At 38.5% G+C, this 17,968-nt stretch overlaps 1 protein-coding gene across 3 annotated transcripts in view; it reads left to right on the top strand.

Moving 5' to 3' along the window:
* Window positions 1-17,968, top strand: part of gcgra (glucagon receptor a) — a 75,752-nt gene that overhangs the window by 32,428 nt on the left and 25,356 nt on the right. The window lies entirely within an intron of this gene.

The following is a 17,968-nucleotide window of genomic DNA, read 5'->3' as shown; positions in this document are numbered from 1 at the left end:
ATTGTTGTGTAGTTGTTGAAGGGTGACACATTGCAGAGGTGAATGTCAGGCATTCAGCTGTCCTGGTCGTCATCCAGACACTCGTAAACACCAGGGTAAGGGTCTCTAAAAATTTATTGTCTGTGTTAGGTATGGGTGGTTTGCTCTTGTTAATTTAAGCTTGAATGACACATGCACAAAAAAGTATGTTTTATTGCTTTGTTTGAATGAAAGATAATTTTATAAATACATAATTTTGACCATACAAGTGTGTAAAAACCTTTTCTTCGTTGAACTAAATATGAAATATCTAAAATGTACTATATATTAAAACACACCTATTTTTGAATGTACAGCACTGAAAAAAAAAAAAAAAACAACTGTGAGAATAACCCAATTAAACAACCTCAATATGTATTTAAAAATATGAGTATGGGCATGTTTACCATCAGACGCCCATGGAAGTTGAAGAATAAATAAAAAAATAAATTCATATTGTCTAACTAAATAGATTCATGCATTTAGCCATAGGCCTTTTAAAAATGCTCTATGCAGAAATTTTCAGTTACTGTTTGTAAACACAACATTAAAACTTGGCCCCTCCCTGACATGATATCAGTTGCACATGGAGCCCAACTGACTCAAGAGACTACCTGGGGGAAGATGAGTTATGAGCTATTTGGCAATTTTATTTATTTATTTATTTATTTTCAAATATTGTGTTTATCATGCATTACTAGCATATATATATATATATATATATATATATATATATATATATATATATATATGAATAAACATGCTAATAGTTAAGGGGGTCGCACACCATACGCGAAGCTCAGCGCCACGCAGCGCCGCAACACGTCTTTAAATGTGCCCTAGAATTAAAAATTGAATTTATCTCGGCATAGTTGAATAACAAGAGTTCAGTACATGGAAAAGACATACAGTGGGTCTCAAACTCCATTGTATCGTCCTTCTTATATAAATCTCATTTGTTTAAAAGACCTCAGAAAAACAGGTGAATCTCAACATAACACCGACTGTTACGTAACAGTCGGGATCATTAATATGTACGCTCCCAATTTTTGCCCATGTTCCCAACATTATGAAAGGCGTTAGACAAGGGCAGCCAGTATTAATGTCTGGATGTACACAGCTGAATCATCAGACTAGGTAAGGAAGCAAGGAAAACAGCGAAAAATGGCAGATGGAGCAATAATAACTGACATGATCCATGATAGCATGATATTTTTAGTGATATTTGTCAATTGTCTTTCTAAATGTTTCGTTAGCATGTTGCTAATGTACTGTTAAATGTGGTTAAAGTTACCATTGTTTCTTACTCTATTCACCGAGACAAGACTGTCATTATTTTCATTTTTAAACACTTGCAGTCTGTATAATTCATAAACACAACTTCATTCTTTATAAATCTCTCCAACAGTGAAGCATTAGCCGTTAGCCACGCAATTAAAGGGCCAGCAGCCCCTTCTAATTATGCCCCAAAATAGGCAGTTTCAAAAAATCGATGGGGTATTTTGAGCTGAAACTTCACAGACACATTCAGGGGACACCTTAGACTTATATTACATCTTGTAAAAAACATTCGATGGCACCTTTAAAATTCGAACGCATTGTTTTCTTGAGTGTACGCACACCGCCGGCAACATTCAGCGCCTGTCCGCAGCGCCCAGCTATGACTGCAATAGAAAACAATGCGTTCGAATTGTAAAGATGTGTCGCGGTGTTGTGCTGCGCTGAGCTTCGCGTCTGGTGTGCGACCCCCTTTAGATGACTTGCTGTTATTTATGAGCAAGTTAAGCCACCTACAGTCTAGCTCGCCAATAATTTTGTCACATTGGTGACAAAGAATTCATACAATTTTGTTCACACTTTTTTGTACAATGTGCTTTTTTTCTGTCTTTTTTTCTAAAAATTGGATGTTTTCATACATATGAATTTGGCACCAACTCGCCAAAACATAAAATAGTTGTTTTCTCATTCCAAGCCTATATTTCTCGACACAGTTTACTAATTGTACTCAACTACGCTGTAACTGCTGTAATGACGTGATGGCTTTGTAGTAGTGGCACCAAATTTATACTGAAAAGGCGGCACAGAAGCGCTTCAAAAATGCCATTTAGACTGTTTAATGCTGCTCAGAGGGGGCATAAATGTATTTACACTCAATTACAACTTTATACCTTGATACTAGGGCCTGCAGTCTTTACACTGAATTTTTGATGCCATTGTACATTATTTTTCTACACACCTTCAGTGAGGTAAATAATGCTAGCTCATCTGTTTCTAATATCATACTGTATTATGCCAATAGACTTTGTAGCTAACCTGGCAACTTTTACTTTTCGGTGTGTTCATCTGGCAGCAGTTCAGTGAAAAAAAGAACAGCTGACCCAAATTGGTATGAAACAGCATGGTTCCACAATGAAAACCATTCAGCAAGATGATGGAAAAGCAGCTATTAATTCAGTTTGCACATCGTGTGAAATATTGATGACTCATTTTAACACAAGTAGTTTCATGGGATTTTTAATGGTGTTTCCTCTGCCCTCTAAATCATGCCTCCATGCCATGCCTTCAGATGGTATTCAGACAATGCGTGTTGTCAGTGAGTTGACAGGGTTGTCGATGTGGATTAAAGTGTTGATATTACTATTTTAGGATATACAACAATGATGCCTTATAGGTAGGTGTTTTGAGGCTAAGGCCATCACACCAGTCACATTATTAACCCAGTCATTTAACCCTAACAACACACACACACACACACACACACACACACACAATTTGTTTGTCTATCATGGTGAGGACTTTACATTGACCTCTATTGTTTTATACTAAGCTCGTAATATATATTTTATCCCATACTTCTAAAAGTAACCCTTTTTACAATTTCATTAAGATATTATTTTTGTGTTTATTAAGTTATTTTCCTTATGGGTACCTCTGGCTGCTCCAAAAATGTAGGTGGTTTTAAGTTTTACTATCCTTGTCCTAGTCCTTCCATTGCTGTGAAAACCTGATCCACACACAAAGACAGGGTGCTTGCATCTATAAGCAAGTTCACTCACCCAGTAAATTGGTTGTTGTTCAGGTACAGTGATTGAAAACCTAGGAAGATTTCCTTAAGTCATTTTCCTTGTGAACAGCTATATAAAGTACCTGAGTCTACTATTTTTAAAAGTCAATTGAAGTGTATTTTTTTCACAAGAGCCTACCATCATACCTGACTAATTCTTTTTCTTTACAACAACGTTCCTTGGAGGTTCATCATACATGAATAACTATATTTTTATATTTTATAAAGTAATATGAGTGACATTTACTGGTGCAAAACATGCTCTATAATGATAGGGTGTTTATGGAGGTTTTATCACATTGCTAAGGTGATTTTGTAAAAAAGTAAAAAGAAATATGAATGATGATCAAAAATGTTTATAAAAGTTACAGCACACCTTTTCTCAACAACCTGCATGATTTGAGGCATCATTCATATTTGTAGCACAATCGCTTCAGGATGAGTTTAATACTTAGCGCTAGTGGTTTTGGAAACCCCTTTATTTTTACAGCAGAAATTGAAGTCCACCTACACAACTGCTGAGCTGTTTTCAAGCTAAAGCAGTTGTGTAGGCGTATTACAATATTGACGTCTTTTGTAAAAATGTTCGCAATTGATGCTCAAGCTAACATAAGCGATGAATCATATAAACATTTCTTTTTTTTCAATATTCTAAATAGGGCATCAAGTTGTGTCAGCATGAAGCAATCATACATGTGCCTGCTTGTCCACTACAAACTCAGAGATCTGTAAAGACAGCATGAGGTATTGGAAGAAAGGGGATGGATGAAGATCATATATCAAGACTCTGTTCCAAAACCTAATGTGCTGCCTACATAGGAACCATTTAAGCATCATAACCACACTGCTGAAGCAAAGGCTGTTGGAAAAGTAAAATAACTTCAAGCTTAACAGATATTTTGTTTCGATTCAGTGGTTCAGAGCGCATATCAAACTGCCAAAGTCACGTGAACTATTGAAGTTTCAAAACACAACGTAACAAAGCCTCGTTTACTGAAATCATGTGATTTTGGTGCATTGAACCACTGATTCGAGACAAATGCCTTTTTTAGTCAATATCGATGTGAAATCAAGCAATATTTTTGTAACACACAGAGTTGCTTCCTATAGTGTATTTTCAAACCAGCTACTTGATGTAGGATGCTGCCTATGTAGACAGCAGACAGTAAGTCAGCAGACATGGTGTTGATGGAAGTGACCTAGTACAGTTGTAGATGGAGTCAGCGGTAGTCAGTGAGTATCGCTGCTGACACAGGCACAGAAGCAGTGACATTAATCTGAACTTCGATGAAGTGACAGCATGTGGGGTGTGATGTGACAGGGCTGTGCAGCACTGGCACTCTCAGACATTTCCTACCGCGTTCCTTACTGGCATACAACCGTGCCAACATGCTGGTTCATGACACTGGTATCTTTGAAGCCTTTGTGATTTCCTAATCAGATCACGGGCTCCTAACTGTCACGTCCCAGTGGGGAACAGATGCTCTTGGAACTGCACTTACCCCTCTTATCCCAGTTTAATGGGGTAAAAAGGCATTGTGGGACAGTATTTTGGGGTCACACTGTCTGGCTGGCTGCTAATGTATACTTATTTAACTTGACCTACTGTATTTCCTAATACATTTACAACATAAACGTTATGTTTTCTTATTTTTCTTCTTGTGTGTCTTCTTAATCTTTTATCAGAATGTAATAATTTCACCTATGAAATGACTTTCTGACGTGCTGACATCACAAATGCTTTTTTGGTACAACATCTATCACGTTTTGTTCACAATCCAATCAGTTCCTGGAAGATTATAATGTCCTATCCTACATTTTATTTTTTGTTTCACTCAGAAATTACTCAAATGTGACCTTTAAAAAAGTTGTGAAGACTCATAAAAATGTAATGCACAGTTTGTTTGTGGGCAGATTACTAGAGCCCGACCGATATATCGGCCGGCCGATATTATCGGCCGATATGAGCTAATTGCATTTAAATCGGCATCGGCGTTTATAACGGCCGATGAAACATGAGAAACAGAGTCTCATGCTTCACTCATGTTATGAGTGTTGCATAGTTTGCCCACCAGAGGGAGCTCTGCAACTCCCCAGTTGACAACAGCGCCAGAAATCCACTACAGAAGAAAGCTATCAGCCGAGCCACGGAGACTTGGGTAAAGTTGGTTTTATATTCGCACATTCGGACATCAGTATTCAATAGCCTTGTTAATCACACTACATTGGACATTAAGTGGACATTCACAAGTAAATATGCCATTAAATCAACACTTGCCTATTTTGATCGACTGTGAAAAATGTTGTAAGTTGACAATCGTTGGTTGTCAATATCATGTCGCTGCTTAAAATTCGCAAACATTAATTTATTGCACATTTATTGGAAAGTCTGAATTTATCAGAAGTCCAAATGTGTGAATATAAAACCAACTTTACCCAAGTGCCACGGAGATGTACTCTTTTGACGGTGAGTCTGTCGTTCGTCATGTGAAATGATTGTAGATTTAGTTCATACACTGTATATAAAACGGTGTGGTAGTTCTAGCTAACGGTCCTATCATTATCACTTCTAAATATTCTGTAACATCACTTACAGCCGCTAATGCATTGCTATATTAGATTACCCACAAAGCTAATACCATGTTTATCAGTGGAAGAGCGCGAACGTTAATAAGAGGTCAAACTATAACGTTAGCGTTTAACTTATTCTAAATATATCTGCAGTGTTTCCCATTTAACTTATTTTAATTTTATTTTCAATTCATTGACATGGTTTTGTGGAATATTGAATTTGTTTGGTATAGCTCTTTTACTTTAACTTTAGTATTATAATTTATTTACAGTACACACCCAGACTGTTAAAACCAGCTTCAACTGGAAGTAAGTAAAACTGTTAAATGTTTAAAACCAGACTGTTTTTTGATCATTAAAAAATATATACTTTTGATGTGAATTGTTTAGTCATTGAGACTGTAATCTAAGGCTTTTTTTAACATAATCCCTTCTGGAAAATGGTTTATACAGCCCACATACATAGAACAGGCAGATATTTTGTTATTGAATGTTGTGTAAGTGTGGTTTATAGGAAATGGGTCTAATATCCAGTTTATTTTCAAAATCAAAATATCGGCTTATAAATCGGCTCTTTTCGAGTTAATATCGGCATCGGCATCGGCCCCCAAAAATCCATATCGGTCGGGCTCTACAGATTACAGTATGTAGTAGGGCTGGGCGATATATCGCATGCGATTGTCACGCGCATTTCGTCAGTAAAGCCGGTTCCCTGATTGCCGCTAAATCGCCATCACCTGATTTCAGATGGAGCGGCATTTAATAGACAGAGCCGTAGATCACTGATAAGCCACGCAATATCGCGTTCATTATCGAAGGCGATTCATCTGCGATATGAATGCGATATTGCGTGGCCTTATCAGTGAACTACGGCTCTGTCTATTAAATGCCGCTCCATCTGAAATCAGGTGATGGCGATTTAGCGGCAATCAGGGAACCGGCTTTACTGACGAAATGCGCGTGACAATCGCATGCGATATATCGCCCAGCCCTGTAGTAACATATAGTCATGTCATCGCTTTGCTCTAAAGTCTATGGAAACTTCAGATAGATATTCACCAGCCTCAAAAGCTTATTGTGTATTTGTCTGTGTATATATTTCATATCTAAGTCCGTTTGACCATCGCTGTTGTATTAAATGTTTCACTGATTGGATCCGCTCAGGTTTGGGTCACTCTGCCCAGACCACACGACAATGGGATGGCTGTAATTACACACTGCCCGCGTATCCACTAAACTCTCCCTGCGCTCTTCAGAGGGGCACGAGAGCAGCCCTGCATTGTGCACTTTAGTCAGAGAGGTTTGTTTTCTCTTTCATGACAGTTAGTGTTCCCGTTTTGCAAAATGCCAGAATAAAAGTGAGCTCTTAAATACAAATAGTCAATGGTTGTTGTGTGGCACTTCTAAATTATGAGTGAATGCTCAATGCGTTGCCGCTTTGTTTGTTAAGAGATATTCACAGTCTCCTCTGTAATTACATTCAGTAGTGAATTTAAACAGTGACAATTGTTACTTAATTATTGTTAATATTTAAAATGAACTATTACTAGTATTATACAGTACCGTTCAAAGTTTTTATTTTAGGAAATTAATACTTTTATTCAGCAAGGATGCATTAAATTGATCAAAAGTGACAGTAAAGACATTTTTATTTTGTAAAATAATTCTATTTCAAATGAATGCTGTTCTTTTGATGTGTGTGTGTGTGTGTGTGTGTGTGTGTGTGTGTGTGTGTGTGTGTGTGTGTGTGTTTATACATTTGGAAAATAATGTGATATATATGTACGGTGGCCCAGTAATCCACAACACAATGAAATTAAAAAAGCAAACATAAGTTCACAACACAACGGAATAAAGCCACAACACAACGGAAATGGTCCCGACCACTAGGGGACTCTCAGAGCTCGGTATTGTTAGTATTCTTTGCCAATGTTTTATAGAGTCGGCAGGGATATGAATACCACGATTAGTTTTAACAGTATATAACCATTGTATATCGACATGAAATATTAATTCAAAATCACTTGAGTGCACAATAGCTTCATATTTATACCTGTGAATGATTTGACGCGCTACCACGGATGAAGGGAACGTCTGACAATTCCACCAAGTGGTTAAAATGTATAATTTGTATTAATTAACAATTGACTTTTTTAACATTTAAAAACAGACATGTTCAAATTACAAAGCTTGTTCAGTCTTACCAACAGGTAAGACTAACAAGCTTTGGTAATTTGAACATGTCTGTTTTTAAATGTTAAAAAGTAATTTTAATTAATACAAATTATACATTTTAACCACTTGGTGGAATTGTCAGACGTTCCCTTCATCCGCGGTAGCGCGTCAAATCATTCACAGGTATAAATATGAAGCTATTGTGCACTCAAGTGATTTTGAATTTATATTTCATGTCGATATACAACGTTTACATACTTAAAACTAATCATGGTATTGATATCTTTGTAATACTGTTGACTTTATAGAACAGTGCAAGGAGATCTAACTTTACCAAGCTCTGAGAGCCCCCTAGTGGTCGGGAGCATTTCCGTTGTGTTGTGGCTTTATTTCGTTGTGTTGTGGCTTTATTCCGTTGTGTTGTGGCTTTATTCCGTTGTGTTGTGGCTTTATTTCGTTGTGTTGTGGCTTTATTCCGTTGTGTTGTGGCTTTATTTTGTTGTGTTGTGGCTTCATTTCGTTGTGTTGTGGCTTATTCCGTTGTGTTGTGGCTTTATTTTGTTGTGTTGTGGCTTCATTTCGTTGTGTTGTGGCTTTATTTCGTTGTGTTGTGGCTTTATTTCGTTGTGTTGTGGCTTTATTTCGTTGTGTTGTGGCTTCATTTCGTTGTGTTGTGGCTTTATTTCGTTGTGTTGTGGCTTTATTTCGTTGTGTTGTGGCTTTACTTTACCAATTTCGTTGTGTTGTGGCTTTGTTTCGTTGTGTTGTGGCTTTATTCCGTTGTGTTGTGGCTTCATTTCGTTGTGTTGTGGCTTTATTTCGTTGTGTTGTGGCTTTATTCCGTTGTGTTGTGGCTTTATTTTGTTGTGTTGTGGCTTCATTTCATTGTGTTGTGGCTTTATTTCGTTGTGTTGTGGCTTTATTTCGTTGTGTTGTGGCTTCATTTCGTTGTGTTGTGGCTTCATTTCGTTGTGTTGTGGCTTTATTTCATTGTGTTGTGGCTTTATTTCGTTGTGTTGTGGCTTTATTTCATTGTGTTGTGGCTTCATTTCGTTGTGTTGTGGCTTTATTTCATTGTGTTGTGGCTTTATTTCATTGTGTTGTGGCTTTATTTCGTTGTGTTGTGGCTTTGTTTCCGTTGTGTTGTGGCTTTATTTCGTTGTGTTGTGGCTTTGTTTCGTTGTGTTGTGGCTTTATTCCGTTGTGTTGTGGCTTCATTTCGTTGTGTTGTGGCTTTATTTCATTGTGTTGTGGCTTCATTTCGTTGTGTTGTGGCTTTATTTCGTTGTGTTTGGCTTTATTTCGTTGTGTTGTGGCTTTATTTCATTGTGTTGTGGCTTCATTTCGTTGTGTTGTGGCTTTATTTCGTTGTGTTGTGGCTTTATTTCATTGTGTTGTGGCTTTGTTTCGTTGCGTTGTGGCTTTATTCCGTTGCGTTGTGGCTTTATTTCGTTGCGTTGTGGCTTTATTTCGTTGTGTTGTGGCTTTATTTCGTTGTGTTGTGGCTTTATTCCATTGTGTTGTGGCTTCATTTCGTTGTGTTGTGGCTTGTTTCTGTTGTGTTGTGGCTTTATTCCGTTGTGTTGTGGCTCGATTTCGTTCGTTCGTGAACTTATGTTTGCTTTTTTAATTTCGTTGTGTTGTGCACTATATAACATCATAACATGTCTATAACATCATTATGTTTGTAGCGTGATCCATTAAAACACACAATGGCCTATTTCAATTCAGACCTAGATACTATTATTACTATTACTCCACTAGGTCTGAAATTGTTCGCTGCAAACATGATGATCTTAAATGTATTAATTATTAATTTACTATTAATAAATGTGTAAAGTTGCATAAAATGGAAATACTCAATAAAGTAGGCTAACTACGTTACCTCAGATGGTTGAATGGTTGGATTCCACAACTGGTAAAATAAAACATATATAAGACAATACAACATTTACTGTAGGTGCCATAAAATGTACTTATGATTTAATTTGAAAAATGTTCTTTTGCGCTTCTGATTTGGCAGTGAAATTTGACGATTTTGGGTGCGTACGATGTGAAGGATTCTATGGTCCAGTTAGTATTTTCACCCCATAATGGCGGCCGCGCTACCGGAGCGCCATCTAGTGGCTGTTCCCCAAAAAGTGTCAAAGTGTCGCCTCTTGGGTTCTATACTCTTTGGTTTAGCTCCAACCCTAATTAAACACACCTGAATCAGCTAATCAGTGCCTTCAGGATTACTAGAAAACTACAGGTAGGTGAGTTTTATCAGGGCTGAACTATGCAGGGTAGTGGCCTTCCAGGACCGAGTTTTCCCATCCCTGATATATATAGATTTAAATGCATCAAGAGAGAGCTTTATACTCTGACAGATTGTAGGAGCAGCTGATGGAGAAAAAAAAGCCCTGAGGCTGCATGCATACAGCTCACATTTGGCTAATTGTGTGTTTTGTCTTTATACAGTATCTCATTACCTACGGCCTCTGAGCCACTAGTCATTATTTTGCAATTTTCACAACCAATTTTAAGCGTGGCCTCGTCAAATTAGCTAATATCACATCTGTGTCCTCATTACTTTTTTAGCTTGTTGCCAGAAATTGGCTTAAAGATGTGATATGAGAGTTGGCTAAAGTTGCAGCTTTAGGTAGGCTTGAAGATATCCCTTTGTCATTTTTTTTCCTCGGTCTTGTTAAGCGAGATTAGCCTAATAGGACTCAAGTGCTATTCCTAGGCAATATTCCCCATCTGCAACAAATTCCTAACAGCATTGCAGCGTGTGCGTGAGGCGAGGTCTCAGGTGTTGAAACTGTCACTCAGTATTAGTGCTGTCTGAGGCAATAGTGTGGGGAATGAATTTTAAAAGTGCCTCTGGTGTACATAGACTTTCCTGACCCACTGCCTGATTTTAAATTTGCTTAAACAGCAAGAAACAAAATGGAGCTGTGGTTTGCTGCTTTACATGTTGGTCAGACAGACAGTGGGCAATTATTGACAGAATTGTGGATCAAACACTTTAAAGTTAGTTTACCGGAGGTTGCGATAGTCTTCTTTTCCCCCTATTGTGACAAATATCTGAGTGAAATGGATTCACGAACAAGAAAAAATCTACTGCAGGACTTGATTTTGTTCATGGGGAATTGATTAGAAGATTGGATGGTTGTGGTTTGCTATCTCGTGTGAGTGACAGGTTGTCCCAGCCCTCTATGGGAAGTGTTTTTCAGCCAAACTGAACAAAGCAGGTTTAAAGTGATCATGAACTGCATTTAAAAAAAAAAAAAAAAACAAGATTTTTACATAAAAAGCTATTTTATATATCTTGATTTTGACCCTCACTTTCAAATACTCTCCATTCAAGATTATGAAGTAAATGCCCACTGCTATGATTAGGTAACAGTTACCAAAGTTATAGTAAACAGGATAATTTTCTGTGTTTTTGTGTAAACTAAATTATTCATGAATGTTAGTTGATGACAAAACTAGAGGATCTCACTCACTGAAGCTTTTATTCAGGATTACAGCGAATGGCTTAGATCAAAACAATAACAAATACATCTGTAAAGCCCAGGACACACCAAGCCGATGACCGGGCAACTTTGGACCGTTTTGAGCACTGGGGTTTTTTGGGCCGATTCAGCATATAGAATTGGTGTCGGGCTAGAGAGTGAATTCTGATTGGCTGTTCAGTTTAGCGAATGAGTCAAAGTACGAGACTAATAGCAAAACAGTAATCAAACAAGTCAAGGCGGTACAGACAGAAGGCTGTTATAATTTTACATCATGTAACTGAGTGTGATATTCAATAAGTGATATTCAAAACAGTAAGCATGCAATGCTTTGTTTACAATTTATATATATATATATATATATATATATATATATATATATATATATATATATATATATATATATATATATATATGATGACTAACTGTCTATACAATAATTCCCTGTCTGTGTGGGGGGGGGTTTAACAGTTGTTCTCCTCTCACTAGGAGAGTTTTGACAGAGGCTCACACTGCCTAACTAATCATTCTGATGGATTTCTGCAGGACGACATGATCTTTAGATTTAGGGTAGAGTGCGTATAATGCATTTCTGTGATCTATTGGAGGCTGTAGTTTGGAAGAGAGCTTGGTGTGTAATGATCAGTATAATGGAACAATTGCAGAATTTAAATGAACAAATTTCCTCAAAATTCACCGAAATAATTTAAATTTAGAATATGGTGAAAAAACTGCTCATCCCTCAGAAGTTTAAAAAAAGTTTGTGGGTTTGAGAGAGGCTTTGGCTTTCTCCAAATGTAAATTAATCTGGAAAATAAAAGTACAGTAAAAGATGACTCAGCAGACTGTTTTATGTTGTTGTTGTTGTTCTTCTTCTTCTTCTTCCCATTGGTCAGGAGTTTTGCAGAAAGTTTTGTGATTCTAAAGGCCCTGATATACTTCAAGAAAAATCAAAGAACAAACCTAGATAGGAGAAAGAACACTACTGAGACCACATCCTGCCCTAGGGGAGGTTAATATGTGGAGAATACATCACATGGACTTACCAATCGGGAAGTACCACACATGGAAAGAGGTCCCTGCGGTACGTTCTACATGAAAAGGGAGGAACTACTACAAACGCAGCGACTGGTGGCAGAGACGGTGCACTGCCTAAGGGAAGATGCGGATTTACTGTTAAGGAAATTATATCATGGACAGTACATCATATGGGATTACGATCAGGGAATCACTACATGTGGAGCACCTAGCACAAGTATACAGGCTGACATGAAAAAGGGCTTGCATCATGAGTACTGGGCCTGGTGTTGAATTCCTCCGCCGAATTGGACTACTGAGGGTGTTGAGGGAAAACTCACTACAGTGTTTGCTGATCCAAGAAGTCACAGGGATAAGAAAGCCCACATTATCACCTCAGGGAGGGGAAAGGCGCTTTGTGCAAGCAGTACACGGCCGTTGTCCGTAACTTACCTGTTTGTACCCAATAGCACACAAGACAAAACTGGCCCAACCCGGAGATTATAAAGTCTTGCAAAGGTATTGGGTGTCAGCCTGCTGCTCTACAGATTTCTGTTAGAGGAGGATACAACACTTCTTGTGGAGTGTGCATGCACTCCTAAAGGGCACAGCACACCTTAGGCCTGGTATGCCAAGGCAATAGCATCCACATTCCAATGGGCCATCCTTTGTTTGGAGACAGCCTTGCCTTCTGCTGTCCCCCAAAACAGACAAAGAGCTGCTCAAAGCTTCTGAAGCTCTGCATGCGGTCCAAGTAAACACGCAGAATGTGTACTGGGCACAGCAACGACAATACTGGATCTGCCTCATCCCAAGGCAGCACTTGCAAGCTCACCACTTGGTCCATAAAAGGGGTAGTGGAAACTTGCGGTTGGACGGCGAAGTAGAGCATTGGCCACCATGTCAAAAAGCCATGTCCTGAGCCTGTGGCTGTACCGAAACACCAATCTTGCTCTGTAAGCCCCAACTGAAACTGGCCTGTGACGGTTGAGGAAGCTGCGTGTCCTCTAAATTCACTGTCCTTTGTGTAGCTTTGTGTGAGTCGCGTCCGAACATATAGTCTATCATGTCTGTGCTGCAAACTATGTGACCCAGAGAATGAGGAAGTTGTTCTTTTGAAAATGTGGGTACCACTGCCACTTGGGTGAGTGGCAGAACAAAATAGATTCTCCATCCAGCTTTCCACTAGGAAAAGGAGTGGTGTGTTCACCACTTCCTGGGAAAGAGCAGCTCCTCTCACCTCTGTGTTGCCCGTCTCAGGGATGCTTTAAAACCTTATTGGAGATTTAAAGCACTCTCCTGATGAGCGTGCTGTGTCGCCTTCCAAGCAGACATCCTCGGCGACAAGCAGACAATGACCTTGTTGGCCTGAAGGTGCCCGGTGGAGTCACACCAAGGAAGGATGTGTTTAATTACCTCTGTCTGCATCTGGCTTCTGGTTCTGCCGAGAACTGCTGGGAAAGTCAGTCAAGAAAGTGGACTTTGTTGACTTCCTTCAACTCAGCAGGTCTAAGCCAGAGATGGCACTCCTGGACCACCATGATGGACATCGGCTCAGAACTACCCTTCTGCAGCATTTTTAGAGCTTTGGCCTGATGGACCTGCAGAATGGGCATGGCACATGGCATGCAGGGCAGAGGTGACCTGTCCATCAGTACTATAAGCCTTCACCATTAGAGACAAGGCCCTGGATGGGAGTCTGGGACGATTCTGCCAAGTGCCAGCATTTTGTGGGCATAAATGCACTGCAACTGCACGCTCCACCTGTGGAATGTCCATATACATCCTGGCCGTCCCACCGTTGAGGGTAGTGAGGATGGAAGAGTTTGTGAAGCAGGACCGAACGGTGAAAGGTGCCCTCCATGACTCTGTCAGCTCTTCATGCACTTCCAGTAAGAAAGGCATTGAGTCTGTGCATGGCTGTAAGTCGCGTTTAGAGCCCAGAAACCAATAATCCAGCCATGAACTCTTGGGACAGGGTGGAGGATTCCAGTCCAGCTCCATGTTCACGGCGGCCCTGGCAAGCATGGCCACCTCTGTATCAGACTCTGACCTGAATCAGACCTGAATTACAGCATCTGATGCTGGGAGTCCAGCCAAGTCCTCAATGTTGGAAGTCATAAGCCTGCCCTCCAATGCTGCTATCGATAGTTTGTCCTCATCCAGAGCCCTGAGCCAGTCTCTAATGAGAAATCAGGTGCACCATGGTGACTCACCGTCAAAGTCACTATTATCTTAACTGCCAAAAGAAAATAAATTTTACACAATTCAAGTACATTCATCTTGTTTTAAGAATGTTCGGATATTTTTAATGGAAGACTAAAATACTATTTTTTTATTTTTTTTACACCACTGCTCACTTAGGATGCAAGACCAGAAACTAATTTCACACTGATTCAGTCTTTGATCCTTGCTCTGTATGCTCATCATCAAAAATAGCATTCAGATAAAGATTGTATTAGCAGAATCCTCTCTAATTGTTTCTGCCCTGTGCCATGTTGTGGAAGCTTATTTCACTGACAGACCTTCCTGCACGTCCAGCAGTGGGTGGGATGTGCGGGTGAGATGCTTCCGGGCATGTGTCACTCTAATTTTTCTGCACCTCTGCGTGAACTGTCTTAACTGCTGTTATTTATAACCAAAACATTTCCTACTTACTGTGAAATGAATCAATGATAGTGAATCTGTAGTAGCATGGTTACCATGAATGCATACAGTAAAGTCTGAAACCTCTGCAAAAGTGTCAGTCATTAGATCACCATTCTGAAGTCAAGATGAAATTGCGATAATGTGGTATCTTCCCTATTGTTACGTATATATACAAGAGAAACAGCTTCTCAAACAAGAAAAAAAATGATGGGCAGGACTTGATTTGATCCATGGGGAATTGATTAGATGGGTGGATGGTTGTGGTTTGCTATTGGTCAATCTCATGTGAGTGACAGGTTGTCCCGCCCTCACGTCAGTATTCCAGCCCTTTGGAAATACACATACATGTATAATAAATTGACTCAGAACATTCTGTGAGCAAGACTTAACAGAGTTTAAATTGTGTATTTCCAGAGGGTGTAATGCGATAGTAATCGAATGCAATTTTTAATTTTTGTAATAATGTCAAATTAATGGCTGGTGGCTGGTGTTGCTGTTTGTTATTTTTGTATATTCACCACAATAAGGTCGAAATAAGTGACATGCCTGCCCCAACCTACTCAGAGACTGGAACAGAATGGAATTTGAAACGTTTTAGCCAAAAATGTTTCCATGGTAAAGGTGTTTTTTGCAGAAACGTTTCAGATTTCGTTCTGTTCTCCTACTACGGCTGAAGTGGGGTGGGATGTGGATCAATAACCAGGTGAGTAACTGTTACTACACTTTGGGATGCCAACATAGTGATCTACCTTGCTGTTTACTACATAGTCAGCATCCTACTTGAAACAGAACCTGCATGTACGCAGCAACTCTTTGTGTCACAAGTAGTATGTGAAAACCCGTCTGATTTCAGTAGTTTGCTGTTAGCATGTTGCTAAACTAAGAGTCCTATACTCTAATTTACATGAAAATTCACAGAACACGTGAATATTCAGTAAAACTGTCATATTGTAATTAGACTGTGTTGTCTTTGTATGTACACTATGGATTCAGAATAGCATACTGGCACACTAATCTTACTACTTCTTTCCTATAAAGATACTGCAGAAATACTAGGAGTAGTAGGGTAGTATGTTATTTTGAATTTATCCCATTTTTTAAACTGAGCTCATTGCAGTGTATTCTGGGATTGCATCCTACTTAAGTTATCTTGCCTTTGATGCATTAAAAGGATAGTTCACCCAAAAAGAAAAATTCTGACATCATTTACTCACCCTCATGTCACTCCAAACCGGTTTGGCTTTCTGTTTTGCGGAACATTAAAGAAGATATGTTTAGAAACATCTCAGTGTTTTTTTGTCCATATGAAGTCAATGGTTGCCAAAACTGTTTTGTTACAAATATATAAACCTACTTTTATGTTCCACAGTAGAAAAAAAGTTGTACAGGAACAACATGAGGATAAGTAAATGATGACAGAATTGACATTTTTGAGTGAACTATCCCTTTAATTTGCGGCCTATGTAGGCAGCCTACTAGAGTCTATATCTGTAATGTCATCATATCTGTTACCATCATGTTCTCTTCTAACATCACCTCTTTTTAAACCACGGAAGTAATTGAGCTGAATGCAGTGTAAGGGTTAGTGTATCCTGTCCTCAACTATCTGCTTCATCACGCAAGCAAGCGCTCGGAGCAAAGACAGCGACATGGTCAACAGTCTGTGCCCTTCCTTTGCCCAGAGGCTTTTGCACTCTAGATCTGTCCAGAGTGGGATAATGAGCCTGTTGTTTTTATACTGTAGATCAGTAGTCCATGTCTTAATTGCACTGCAAACATTCTTTGTTCTTGTACGCTATCCTGATTGCTCACATTTAGCAAACAGTGAAATAAGTTTAGGGAGCCAATCAGGCCCACACTGCTCGCATTATTACTCAACATGATGTTTGCAGCTTTAATCAGCAGAGCCAACATCAATTCTGGTTCCCAGTAATGTTTTGGAAGTAGGGATGGGGAAAATGAGCAAAATGTTATGAGAATTTTATATTGTTAACTGTATATATTCATCACTTAAAATTCAGCCAAAAAATGTTTTATGTATTACCTGCAGTAATGCCTATTTTTAGTAATATTCTTTCGTACTAAATGATGTGTGTGTGTGTGTGTGTGTGTGTGTGTGTGTGTGTGTGTGTATATATATATATATATATATATATATATATATATATATATATATATATATATATATATATATATATATATATATATATATATATATATATATATTAGACTTGATTTACTAACCCTAACCCTAATCTGCTGTTTTGTTTCATTTTCAAGGACTTTCAGTTTGTTACTCGTCATTTCCTGTGCTTGCCTTCAGTTTTCTTCCGTTGCCATGGTTATTCATTCTTTCATTTATACACTCTCACATGTTCTATTGATTTCTATTTTAAATAAATGATCAATTCATCAAAGAATCCTGAAAAAAGAATATCACTGTTTCCACCAAAAAAATATTAAGCAGCACAACTGTTTTCAACTGTTATTAATAAGAAAATGATATTTGAGCAGCAAATCATCATATTAGAATGATTTCTGAAGGATCATGTGACACTGAAGACTGGAGTAATGATGCTGAAAATTCAGCTTTGCATGGCAGGAATAAATTTCATTTAAAAAAAAATGTATTAACTAAAAACTGAAAACTTTTTATGAATTTTAGTTGTTCGTTTACATGATTTGGGGGGCCTGAAAATGCAAATTACAATTCCAAAATCGCAAATTTAAGTTACAAAAACGCACATTTGTGAAAACTCTGACATCATGCTCATGAGTATGTACTCAGTCTATAGTGTTTCTTTACAAATTGACATCGCCAACTACTGGCCTGGCATGCATAATACAGTGTTTTTAGTATTGTTTTTGCTGATTCATGTGAACGGGGATCATTTTGACAATGTCATCTGTATGCAAAAATGCAAAGGAAAACCTTTTCCATTTTTAGTACATGGTTGTTGTGTAAATGTAACCT

The sequence above is a fragment of the Megalobrama amblycephala genome, linkage group LG1 (genome assembly GCF_018812025.1).
Source record: "Megalobrama amblycephala isolate DHTTF-2021 linkage group LG1, ASM1881202v1, whole genome shotgun sequence".
NCBI lineage: Eukaryota > Metazoa > Chordata > Actinopteri > Cypriniformes > Xenocyprididae > Megalobrama > Megalobrama amblycephala.
Note: the sequence above shows the minus strand (reverse complement) of the source record. Positions and strands in the feature narration are given on the sequence as shown.